This window comes from Lotus japonicus, chromosome 1 (assembly GCF_012489685.1).
Source record: "Lotus japonicus ecotype B-129 chromosome 1, LjGifu_v1.2".
In the NCBI taxonomy this organism is placed as follows: Eukaryota; Viridiplantae; Streptophyta; class Magnoliopsida; order Fabales; family Fabaceae; genus Lotus; species Lotus japonicus.
In genome coordinates, this window is record NC_080041.1 from 30,888,303 (window position 1) to 30,902,140 (window position 13,838).

A 13,838-nucleotide genomic window follows, 5' to 3' on the forward strand; every position below is an offset into this window, starting at 1 on the left:
GCTTCTTCTCCATACTATCTTGGATGAAGGTGGCTCTTTCTCAGCTATTATAAAGGCCATAAGAACTGTGCTTATGGAAGATTCCCTACTAGCTTTGGGGTTCAAAGACCAATTGATCTGTGGCATAGGAGATGGGAACCAAACCAGATTTTGGTTGGACCCTTGGATCGGTGACAAGCCTCTATCAATGCAATTCCCACGAATCTTTGCAATGTGTTCAAACAAAAATGGATACCTAGCCGATTTTGGACTATTTGTAAGAGACAAATGGCTGTGGGACATTCCGTTTAGAAGGAACTTCCTTGGGTGGGAATTGGAGCCATATTCTGAGTTCATGACATTAATTAACTCAATGTTTACAGCAGCAAACTCTAGAGACCATATTATATGGTGTGGGAGCGGGAATGGCTTTTACTCGGTAAAAGGCTTATGTCAATGGGCAGAAGAAAATATTCAAGAGGAATCAGAATTTTCAGTCCCTGAGCAGATCAGAAAACTAGTTCCTCCAAAGGTAGCTCTGTTGTTCTGGCAGGCAGTTCACAATAAAATGGCTACGAGGATGAATATTTGGCAAAGAGGTATAATTCAAGACGACAACAGGTACTGTTGCTTCTGCAATATAAACAATGAAACAGCCAATCACCTTTTCTTGTCATGCCCCCGTGTCTGTGCTATCTGGTATGATATATTAAATAGAGAAGGCATTATGTGGGCAGCTCCAAACTCCTTGTTGGCACCTCACGAGGAATGGCACAATTTTAGCTCTTCTATGGACAGCACCATTTGGAAAGTTATCCCTTACTCAATTGTGTGGTCAGTCTGGATGGAAAGGAATAATATACTATTTAGAGACAGAGGTATGCAAATGCAAGAGATTGAAGACATGTACAAGTTGCGGTTAGCATGGTGGGTGAAAAATGCATGGCCAAACTGTCCATACAATACAGACTAGCTAACTAGGAATTTCAGAAGCATTACCATGCCTAAACCTGTCTCTGTACCTAGACAGGTGTCTTGGTTTCCTCCAGATATTGGGCTCCTTAAATGTAATGTTGACGGTGCTTCCAAAGGTAATCCGGCATCAGCGGTGTTGGGGGAGTCATTAGAGACTCCAACAAGAAGTATGTGGGGTATTTCGCACTTGGAATCGGATTTGGCTGGTCCTATAAGGCAGAAGTGAAAGCTATATTACATGGTCTACTGTTCTGTCATCAGAACCTTCTTAGGAATGTGATCATCGAAAGTGACTCCACCACTGCAATTGGTTGGGTTGTTTCAAGTGACAAAAGACCATGGAAACTGAGAAATGAATTAAACAAAATTGACTTGTTGAGGGCAGAAGTCAATTGTCTAGAAATTAGACACATTTTCAGAGAAGGTAACTCAGAAGCTGACTTGTTAGCCAATAAGGGATGTGTTGCTGTTTCTCCCACTTGGGTGCTTCTGGAAGAAAGGAGGTCGGATTTGCCAGCGTTTGACTGAACTGAAATTCTGATATGGCGAACCAGAAAATCTGTTATGGTTAGTGAAAATCTGCTGGGTTGTGTGAGGCAGTGTGAACCAGGCTTGGATTCTTGTCAAGAGGCAAAAACCAAGATTATAAGCTGCGGGAAGACATAGGATTGTTGTGCTAAATTCATTGAGCATGTTCCTAGAGCAAGTAGTTCTCTCATGCCTGTTAATCTATGGCTATAGGATCCGTTTGGCTTTTGACTTAGTTTTGTGGGGATTTCTTTTTAAGCTTTAGGTGTTGGTACGACCATCACTTGTTGTACTGGCATGTATATTATGCTATGAATATTGTAACTTGGTCCATGACCTCTTCAATATAAATATCATTTGATCTTTCAAAAAAAAATATTAATTTCTTTTAATTCTGAATTGATTTCTGGAAAAATTAATTGATTTTAATTCTTGACTAATTTATAGCAAAATAGAATAAGACATTATTGCTATTTAATTCATTTTAATTGTATTCAAATCATTTCTTTATTTGTTGCAAAATAAATGACAACATTGGTTAGTGATTCAAATTTTAAATTTTGATTTTGTAAAAGCATTTATTAAATATTAATTGTTTTTTATTCTGTATTTATTTATCGCAAAATTAATTGTTTTTAATTCTTGACTAATTTGTAGCAAAATGGAACATGAAATGATTGCTATTTAATCTCATTTAATTGTTTTCAATTTATTGTCATATTTATAGAAAAATAAATGACGACATTGGTTACTGATTCAAAATTAATTTTTTTGATTTAGTCAAGGCATTTATTAAATATTAATTGCTTTTAATTCTGAAATTATTTACAGTAAATTCTTAACTTATTTATAGAAAAATAGAAAACGACATTATTGCTATTTAATCAATTTTAATTTAATTTAATTCATTTCATTATTTATAATTAAATTAATGACGACATTGGTTAGTAATTCTATTTTTAAATTTTTGATTTTGTCAAAGCATTTATTAAATATTAATTTTTTTTAATTATGAATTTATTTATTTTTCGAAAATAGAAGATAGGATAAATAAGGAAATAGAGTTAAGTGCTAAGAACAACTTGAAGGTATGAAAAACGATAGAAAGGGGGGGGGTTTGAATAGCGTTTTCAATCTAAAACTTTTCCCACTTGAGATTTTAACAAATCTCCTCAAACACAGAAGATAAAAGTGCTAAGATAAGAGTTGAGGAAAGCACACATTGATTTTATCCTGGTTCACTTGATAAATCCCTCAAGCTAATCCAGTCCACCCGTTAAGGTGATTTCTTCCTTCTTAAAATGAAGGCAATCCACTAATCAGAGTTTGTTACAACTGCACTTGCAATCTGCAAAGTGACTAACAATACAATGACTTAGCTATCACTAAGATTCACTCTCTTAGTCTTCTCAAGGATCTGACCAACCTTGGTCTCCTTAAGGAAAAACAAACAACAGTTTGAGAGTTTGGGTTTACAAAGAATTGCTTCTCATAAAGCTAAAGTAAACACAATAAGAACAGTTTGAAGAAAGATTGCTAAGAGAATATTTTGTATATCGGGTAAGCTTCCTTAGGCGGCATCTTTCATCTTCAGCCTCTTTATATACTCCAAGGATTAGGGTTTAGACGTTTGCATGGAATGCTATCGTTGGAGGGCAGATCTGGAATTTCCAAGTTCTTCTGTGGCTGAATAAGTTAGGTAAGGTCGTCAGGAATAGTACAATTGCTTTTGTACTTGGATAGCGACTTGACCTTTAATCTAGATGACTTCTGATCAGAGCGACGCTTCATGTTTGAACTTGTGAAGCTTGGTCATCAGAGTCAGAGGGAAGCTTGGATCCTCTGACCTTTGTAACTTCTGCTTCTGGACTCAGAGGAGAAGTACTTGGTCTTCAGAGTCAGCTTACTCTTGGACTTCAGAGTCTTCACTTCTCAGCTTCTGGACCTTCAGAACTTATGGACCTTCAGAGCCTCTGGACCTTCAGAGCTTCTGAACCTTCAGAGCTTCTGGACCTTCAGAGCTTCTGGTCTTCAGAACTTGAAGTGATCTGAATCCATATCAGAGCTTAACTATCTTCAGATCTTCTGAAGCTTATTCTACTGTTCAGATTGAACATAGTGAGTGCGAAAGCATTGCGGAGGTTACTCTTTGAGCATAGTGCTTCTAATTTATGTGTAATTAGACCAGATTCAGAGCCTGTCATTAAAACACTCAGAAAACAACGTTAGAGTACCATAATTGTTCATACATAATAGTTAACATGTAATCATCAAAACATAGAGCTGTACTACTTGATCAAAACATGATCTTACACAACCTACTCAGCTAGGAGGGAAAAAGCAAACAAATTCAAATCCAGGCAACAAAACAAAACAGAACAATAAGAGCAAACAAGCAAAGCAAAAACACACACAAAACAGAAAACAGCAGCGAGGAAGCCGCAAACAAATGAAGCAGAGCAGCAAAAGGACCGCGGCAAGAAGGGCAGAAGGGGCGAGCAGCATTACACCAAGCACCGAACAAAGCCGGCGCGAGCAGACCTTGCCACACACAGGAAGAAGAAGTACCAAACGGAAACAGAGAGCATCAGCGAGAGAGGCATGGAGCAGCTTCAAAAATTACACCAAGAACCACAGAGGAATCTCCCTGTCGCAACCAGACCTAGCAAGCGAGTCCGCTTCTGAATTCACATCCCGTGAAAATACATTTGTCTTCAAGCACCACTCCCCGACGCATCAAGTTGCTCTTAACTGCAATACGATTCTGAATCGCTTGCCACACAAAGAGAACCACTTTTGGAGGCGCTATTTTCCTAATTCTCTTCGGAAGAAGCCACCGTGCGCCGCCAAACATGTTTTCCTCCACTAAGCTGCAGATTCCCTTTACAGTGAAGGCACCAGCAGTATCCGCTAGCCAAATGATATCATCTTCCCTAGTACAGGGGATTACTCCACCACTTTGTCTACACGAACTAGATCTGAATAACACCTCATTAGGTGAAGCCATATGGACCACTGCTATCCATATAGACCACCACCCTGAATTGGATCCCGTGTTTCCAGACCTCGTCTTTGGTTCAGATGATGCCCGCATTACAACCGAATCCAACCTTATCATAAAAGCTTGTAATTTTGACTTATTTATAGCAAAATAGAACACGACAATATTGTCACTCCTTCCGTTCCAAAACTATTGTAGTTTAATGGTTATGCACAAAGTTTACGAGTTCATTAATTAATGTTATAATTGACTGAAACACTCTTATTTAATATGAGTTATATGAAAGAGGGAGAATTGACATCATTGGTCAACTAATTTGTGAGAATTGTGATTGGTGGAAATAAGAGGTGATACTTGAGAGATACAATATTAAATGATGGCATGAATGGAAGAAAATGAGATGAAGTGCTTTTGATATCTAAAACAACAATGGTTTTGGAACAAAATAAAAAAGCTAAAACTAGAATAGTTTTTGAACGGAGGGAGTATGTAATCAAATTTAACTGTATACAATTCATTTCCTTATTTATAATAAAATTAATAACAACAATAATATTCTAAAACTATTTTTAATTGTGAAAACCCAAAATAGACACTAAAACAATTGATGGCAAGCAACCTCCCTCCACTGACAATAGCAGCACAATAGAACCCATCTAACATGACAATGAAGCATTAATACCAACCACTAACGAATCATGGCTTTAGCTACTGTTTTTAACGAGGCTCTCTCATGAGTCGCTGTTTAGCCCAAAATAGCACCCGAGGCTTGTAGGGCTTTTAGCTTTTGTGGTTGGCAGGGGTTTTATTCTTGTTTTGATCTTCATATATCTACATGAGAGGATTGTTCTCATGACTCATTTCAATAATCTATATATCTTTCTTTGCTCTAAAAAAAACTATTTTTAATTGCTTTTAATTCTGAACGTATTTCTAGCAAAATTACTTAGGACAGTTTTTATTCTAAAATTAGTTTTAATTGCTTTTAATTCTCAACTTAATTATAGAAAAATTAGTGATAAAATTATCATTCTTTACTTGTTTTATTTTTTTATTCTAAATTTATTTATGGCAAAATTAATCTACAAATCATTAATTATTAATCAAACATATTTCTTATGCATTCTAAACTGAATGATATGTTTTAATTTATTAGTTAAAACATTTTTAAATGAGTTATGTATTTTGTCATCAATTTATGCCTGAAATTATGAACTAATTTAATGCTAATTAGTTGCCACATTACATTATTCAGAAAAAAAATTTAAAATTCACGTCTGTAATGTTTTTTTAATACATTAATTTTTAGTCAATCTACTCTTATAAATCACGTATTTAAAAAAATGGGTCCCAATTTATTATTTAAGAAAAATCTAATTTTAAAAAGACATTAAATTGAGTTGAATTATGAGAAATTTATTACACATTAATACTCAATCAAAATTCTAATTAAATATACCTTTAATTATTATATTCCTTAAATTGTTTTAATTAGTTTTAATTTCTTTTAAATCCTAGCTTTAAAATAGAAAAATTAGTGACAACATTACGTTCATTTATTTTTCAAAATTTGTGATTAAAAATTAGTTTTAATACCTTAAATATGTCCATTTATTACTGCAACCAATTCAAAAAGTCCAACAACTAGACAATTAATTATTTATAATTGGCTAAAAAAATATATTTTTCAATAATTTATCTAATTATTAATTATTCATTACAAAAAAATTACTTTTTTTTAACAATATAATCAATGTGTACTAATAAATTGTGCATGTTATTAAATGTGTAATTAAATAATAACTACACCCACCATTACGCTGTAAAAGTCATGCTTGAAAAGAAGTTTTTACATGAAGAAAGATCCTTTTTTTCACTAAAATAATATAACAATATTCTTGGCCTTAAAAAGAAGTTTTTTGAGTCAAAATTATTATTTTTATAGCTGATTCATTTATATATTCACTACACATAAGATTTTTAACAACAATTTTATTTCATTCATATGAATAATTACACCTCAAGTATAGTTTACGTTTGGTTAAAAAATACAAAAACGGAAAAATAACACATTTTAAGTCACTTTGTGCAGAAGTGGTAAGAAAGATGAAAATTGGAAAATATCATATCTCGAACCACCGTGCTGAAGTGGAAAGGTGGCTTGATGTATGTTTTTTTTTCGTCTTTATAATTTTAATTAATTGTAAATAAAACACGCTTTGTAATTAAAAAGTATTCAGTTGCTAATTTTATTAATATGAGAAAGTAGTGATAAAAAATGACAAAGTTATACCCTCTGTTCCAATAAATTAGAATGAACCAACAAATCATTGCAATTGGGAATGAAAACAAAAGTGTAAATTACAAGACTAAAAAGTTACTTTAGGGAGAGGTGTCATCTTATGGGGCATTTAGTATCCTCCTGAGGGCATACAATATTCTTGTGGGGGCATATAGTATTAATGCAATTACCATGCTATATTGTTGTTGTAATATAGAAAATTTCATGGGGGCAAATGACCCCATGGCGCACAATGTGCGTTCGTCCCTGCTTAAATATATGCCTTAATTAAGTTTACTCTAATTAAAATATTAAATTTAAATTTTGAAAATGTTCCAATTATTGTTATCAATAAACATTTACATTGACTTTCACAAAATGTGAAAACCTTTCCTTTATTCCTTTCCTTCAGATTAACATTGAAGGAACCGAATTACAACATATGAAAACATATTTTTCATAAAAAAAAGTTAATGACAACACATTTCCTTTATTCCTTTCCTTCAAATTAACATTTATTTAATGATAATTAATACAAAAAACTATTTTTTCAAATAACTTAGTCGATGTTTACTAATAATTTCAGCATGTTACTACACCCATCATTGTGCTAAAAAATTCATGCCTAAAATGGCACAATTACGTTTACTCTAAATAATCATTTTGCATTGACTTCTACAAAATGTTATTGAATGAACCAAATTATATCCCAATTAACATAATTGGTTAATAAAAAATTCATGGTTGACACCTTAACAACCAAGTATGACGCCCTAATAAATTGATTTCCATTATAATTCCTCATTATCAATAAAGACCAACATTTCACTTATGGTTATGGAGTAATGAATGGCTATTTTTGATGAGCAATGAAAGGAGTGTTGTCTCTTTTCTTCTTTTTTGTAATATAAATTGCTAGATTGTATGTTTTATCAACATGGCTCATCTCTTTTAGATATGATTGAGGTATTAGGATTGTGAAAACATATCCTTAAAGCCCATGGGATCAGTTAAGTTAATAAACAATTGCTTTGATGTTTCAGAATTAGAAATTTCCCCCCAAATTCACTTTATATAGAGGATCTCTGTTGTCTTAGCTATATATAGTTCAGTGCTGGATAGAGTTATAGTTGACCAGATTAATGGTGTTGGACCCTTTAACTGACTTGATAGATATGGGAACAAAACATATTGTTATGATCTTTTTCTGTCATTTCTAGAGATGTGTTAAGTGTGACAAACGTGTCCGCCAAAGGTTCTGGAGAGACTGTAGAGGAAGAGTGATGAATGCACTGTCGTGATGCGTGTCAAAGTATTTTTGATATTAAGTGCAGTACAAGGTGATGAACATTAGGATCATTCTCACAAGAGTGATGAACGCATCATAATTTGTTATTTTAAACATAAAATCAGTTGCACATATTTTTATTTTATTTTATTCAATTGAAAACATATGATATGTATATTCTATGCATTAAATGAAATTAAAGGAGTTAAATACCTAATACATTAAATGAATTCAATTAATTACCTAATTAATTCGTCTAAAATTATTTGATTAACATTTAATTTCTTTCCAAATAAAATATGAAATTTGTTATAATTGAAAGGTAATATATTCCTAATTATTTCGTTCAAATTAATTCATTTAATCAATATACTAATATACTTTCAGCCAAAGTAATTAGGAAGTGATCACCCCTTTTCATGGCTAAATTTTAGCATCACTAATAATATCTTCAAAATAAACTACTTTTACACCAAACAATTTTAGTTACTTTTTATTATGGATTTCATAACTTATATAAGACATGATAATTTTTTTTGGGAATTATAATATCAGTTATGGAATTTCACAGGACATGGAAATTATAATCAAATTTATACAATATATAAATAACTATTAATATTATTATTTAGAATTTAAATTTTGAGATTTTAACATTAAATTTGATATGAATGCAACAATAAACTTTTTACTAACCATTTCACTTACACTTAGATATATTTTGTGTTTATTTAATATTATTTACACACTAATTACAAAGTTTAATATCAGTTATAGAAATCGATAGGACATGCATGATAATTTTATTATGATTATAGAATATAATAAGTAATATTATTAAATTCCAAATGACTTGGTAAATTATTATTTTATATTTTTTTGTTACATGGAGGGGCAGGGCCCCGAAAAGCGAAACAACACTAACCTATAGGAGCACAAAGAGTAGCTAAAGCATCTTCTACATCCTCGAACAAAAAGCTACAACATGGTAAATTATTTTAAATATATAAAATATATTAATTTGAAAGTAAGGATAAGATGTGTATTGTGATTATGATTTTTTTAGAGAGCCCAAGTGATTTATTCAAAATTAAAATATGAGTACAAACCACTAATAGAGGGGAAGAGATAAAAGAAACTGCAAAACCCCAAAAAAGGATAAATAAAAAGCTAACAAAAAAAATACTAAACACAAACCGAGACAACAACAAAGCACCAACAACTGCCCAAAAAACCAGCAAGATCCCTACACACTATTTTATTAAACGGTTGAATCAAATTATACTAATGAGAATTTTATCATGATTTTCTTTGCACAAAATTTGTTACAACAAAAACAGTTGTAACTTTCTTGCTCCATGACATGTAGTTGATAAAAAATATAAAACAAATCCAAATATATTTATCCCATTATACTAGTTATTGTCTGCTTCTATTACTGTCTCATTATTGTCTTAGTTGTGCTTCTACAAAATAAAAGAAACACATTCTTCACGGAAATTTTTTACAAATTTGTGTTTTCTTATACCCAAAATTATTTTTGTCCTTTTAATTCATAAACTCTCTTTTAATAAACATAAAACAAATTTGAAAATCTTCATACAATAAACAAAAATGAACATCTCCTGTGCATCGCACGGGTCAAAAGTACTAGTATAGACGGTAGTTGCATCTAGCTGATGTTCGTCACATTATTCGTGACCTACTTGGTTCCCCTACGCGTGGAGTATTTTTCCCCACTAGCTCATCTCTACAGTTGACAGCATACTGCGATGCTGATTGGGCTGGTTGTCCTGATGCTCGTCAGTCAACTACAGGATGGTGTATGTTTCTAGGTGATGCATTGATTTCTTGGAAATGTAAGAAACAAGATCGTGTTTCAAAATCCTCTACTGAAGCTGAATACTGCACCATGTCTTTCGCTTGTTCAGATATTGTTTGGCTTCGAAGTCTTCTAGTGGAGCTTGGCTATTCCCAGACTAAATCTACACCTTTGCATGCTGATAATATAAGTGCTAATCAAATTGTAGCCAATCCTGTGTTTCATGAATGCACCAAACATATTGAAGTTGACTGCCATTATATCCGAGAAGCATTGGAAAGCCAAGTTATTTCTCTACCGCATATATCCCCATATCTTCAAGTGGCTGATGTGTTTACTAAAGCTATGACGAGACAACGACATCACTTTTTTGTGGGCAAATTGCTACTGGTTGACTTACCATCAGCATCAATTTGAGGGGGGGGGTGTTAATGTTACCAGGACATTAAATATTGATTATTAGGCTGGTCTGCTGCAATTAGTATTAGGCCTAATTGTAACCGTTATGTTTTATTGTGTTATAGTTGTTATATTTTATGGTGTAATTAGTTTGTAACTGTAAGTGTAGCCTATACAACAATTGATTTTTGTCTATTTAAGAAAGCAAGGCCAACTAAGAGCCATACAGTTTTCCAGAACAACTTTCTTTGTTATCTATCCTATCATCCTTTTTGACATGTATTGCATCTGACCCACCCAACCGCGAGAGAGGATCGAGTTGGTCTCTATTATAACATGGTGCCTCAAGAAACTTAGAGCAGAACATTTAGAATGGCTTTAACGGATGAATGACACCCAACTTCTCTTCATACCCACCTTGGATCTGCTCATTCATCCATTTAAACAATAAATTTTATTAAGTTAAGTTAATACTGAAATACAAAAAAAGAAAACTAAAATGATGAGGTATTCATTTTTGTAGGATTTCAAAAGGCATCAAAATCTAGCTTTCATCTCTTGGAAATTAATGAGATCATATTCATTGTAATGACAATGGTGCAATTAGGGACAACTAATCCCTTAGTACCTAATCCTAATTAATTAGAGATTCAGTTCAATATTAGACAATCACAGATTAATTCGTACTCTTATCCCTATGGTGTAGAAACCAAAATCCAATTTCTCCTTAGATCCCTAGTTCCTATCAATTTCCCAATTGTATAGAAACAAGCAAAACAATCTATAACAATAGATAACAATCGAAGGAAGAGATAAATTCAAGAACATAATATAGTCATTCATATAGAAACTGAAACGAATCTAAACAAAATCAAAGAGATAACGTCATCTATCTCTAGTACAAAAGAGAAACTAGCAAACATGGCCATAAGAAGGATTATAAAGGAAAAATAAATCCTAGAAGCTCCAGAGATGGCTCTATGAATGTTTCCCTTGTTCTCCTCTGAACACCGATGAAAACGGCTTGCAAAACGGACTCCGGATAAGAAAGTTAGGTAAAAAAAACGTGAGAAGCCCTTTTATAGTAGCGGAACCTCGTGCGACCGCAGCAAAAGATGGCGCGACAGAATCGAGAACCGCTGCGTCTCTCGTGATAGCGTAAAAGACAATGCAGAAAATGGTAGAACCAATATACTGGTACTATTGCGGCGGTTTATCTTGCGCTACATAAAACAACAGGTGAAAAAAATGGCACTTCTCACGCCGGCGGAAAATTTCCTTGATTTTCTCTCTTTTTCCAAATCTCTTCCTAAAATAAAATCAAAATAACATAAAATAATTAAGAGATAATAAAAGATAATAAATAAGCCAGCAACTTAAAATAAACTTATCACCTCTCAAATTAAATAAATAAATTCTAATAAAATCTAGAAAATTAGTATGGAAACTATAAAAAAAATTAAAAATAGATTTAAATCGTAAAATGCATGAGTTATAACAAAAGTGTATTCTTCGGTGTTTCGAGCTGGCATCGGGTCTAAGGACCCGTTTGGTGGTCAGGATAGGATATGATATGTGAACAGGATAGCAACAAGATTGGATAAGAGCAGGATAGTCTCTTATCATATCCTGTGTTTAAGGTGCACATGATAAAGACATGATATGATAAGGAATAATTTTTCAGATTTATTTGAATAAAAATACATTTAAAAATTGATCATTCTATTAAAATAACTAAAATTAATTTAAATTTTATTAATTAGCATATTTTATTATTTTGAAGATAGTCTATATTTTAAATAAAATTATGCAGTTAACCAATTGGTTTTCACTTAGTTGTGACATGTGATAATTAACAATAAAAGTTAACTAAATTAAGAATATTATTATTTCAAAAGTACTTTATATTTAAATTATAAATTATTATATAAGTAGATAAGTAGTTTTAAATAATAGGAGATGAAAATAGAAAATTAATCTATTACTATTAAAAAATCAATATTTGTAATCAATGGTTTTCACTTAGTTGTGACACGTGATAAAAGATTAAAAATTAAATAAATTAAAAATATTATTATTTCAAAAAAATTTATATTTAAATTATTATATAAATAGATAAATAATTTTTAAATAATCGGAGATGAAAATATTAAATTAGTCTATTATTATTAATAAATCAATATTTGCAAGTGAGTAGTCTATTTTACTATTTAGGAATACTAATTTTATTTATTTTTTATTTTAGTTAAATTAATATTTTTATATTTATTAATTAATATTATTATGAATTATAAATTATATAATATTAAAATAAATTAAGAGTTAGGATAATGAAAGAAAATATATAACTGATATCTTATTCTATTGTATCCTAGCTCCCCCGCGGCCTTCAGGATAACTCTTACGCGTGATTGACAAGATAGGATAGGAGACAAGGTAATGTTATCCTATCCTGCTGGCGCAACAAACAATAGATAACAACAAAATATGATTATTATCCTATCATATCCTACCCTGTCCTGGCCACCAAACGGCCCGAAAGTTCAATTTCTTGAAAACCTGTTGTGTGGGAATTTGTATGCCTGTTGAGGAACTCTGTTTGTTTGCATCTATTTTGAATTGTAGACAAAGAAGTTTTCCTTTGGTGTATAGCACCCCAATTGGAGGAAATCCTAGGCGTTGTAATCTTTGGCAACCAATGCTTAATAGAATGCGAAAGAAACTGTCATCTTGGATGCAAAAGACATTGTCGTTCGAGGGGAGATTGTGCTTACTAAATAGCATTCTAACGGCATTACCGCTCTTTTTTCCTTTCTTTCTTTCGCATACCAAGGGGGTGGAGAAAGAGGCAAAGAACATTATGAGGACTTTTCTATGGGGAGGCATTGATGCGTCTTCCTAGATTGCTTGGGTTAAATGGGACAAGGTATGCAAATCAAAAGATGATGGTGGATTGGTTGTGAAGGATTGTGATGCTTTTAACTTAACACTCTTGGGAAAATGGCGTTGGAAGTTCTTGTCAAGAGGTAATGATCTTTGTAGCAAAATTATTTGGGCTTGTTATGGACAAAGATTGGAGGATGGAGGCTTAAGTGCCAAGGCTTCAGACTCGATATGGTGGCGTGATTTGTTGAAGACATGCTTCAAAAAGAATGCCTGCTAGTTTGATGTAGGTTTGCAGAAGAACATTAGCTGTGGTAACAAACACTGTGAAATTCTGGAAAGAGGAACGGGTAGGAAGTTGACTGCTAAAAGCTAATTTCCACAAGCTTTATCATCTTTCAATTCAGAAAAATGAAATGGTAAGGGGCATGGTACAGTGGGTGGATGGGAAGATTTATTGGCTTTTCCGTTGGAGAAGAGCTATGAGGCTGAGCGATAGGGAAACTGAGCCATAGGAATTGGATTGTTTTCAATGGAAGGATGCTGCAAGGTACAGCTTAAGGTTAATGGTTATTTGCAAGGGTAAAGGACTTCCACTTCTCCATGTACTAATGGCAATCACAATTTGATGCATATCTGTGCTGTTTGTGATCTTGGTATTGGGGCTGAAAAGGGTTTGTGT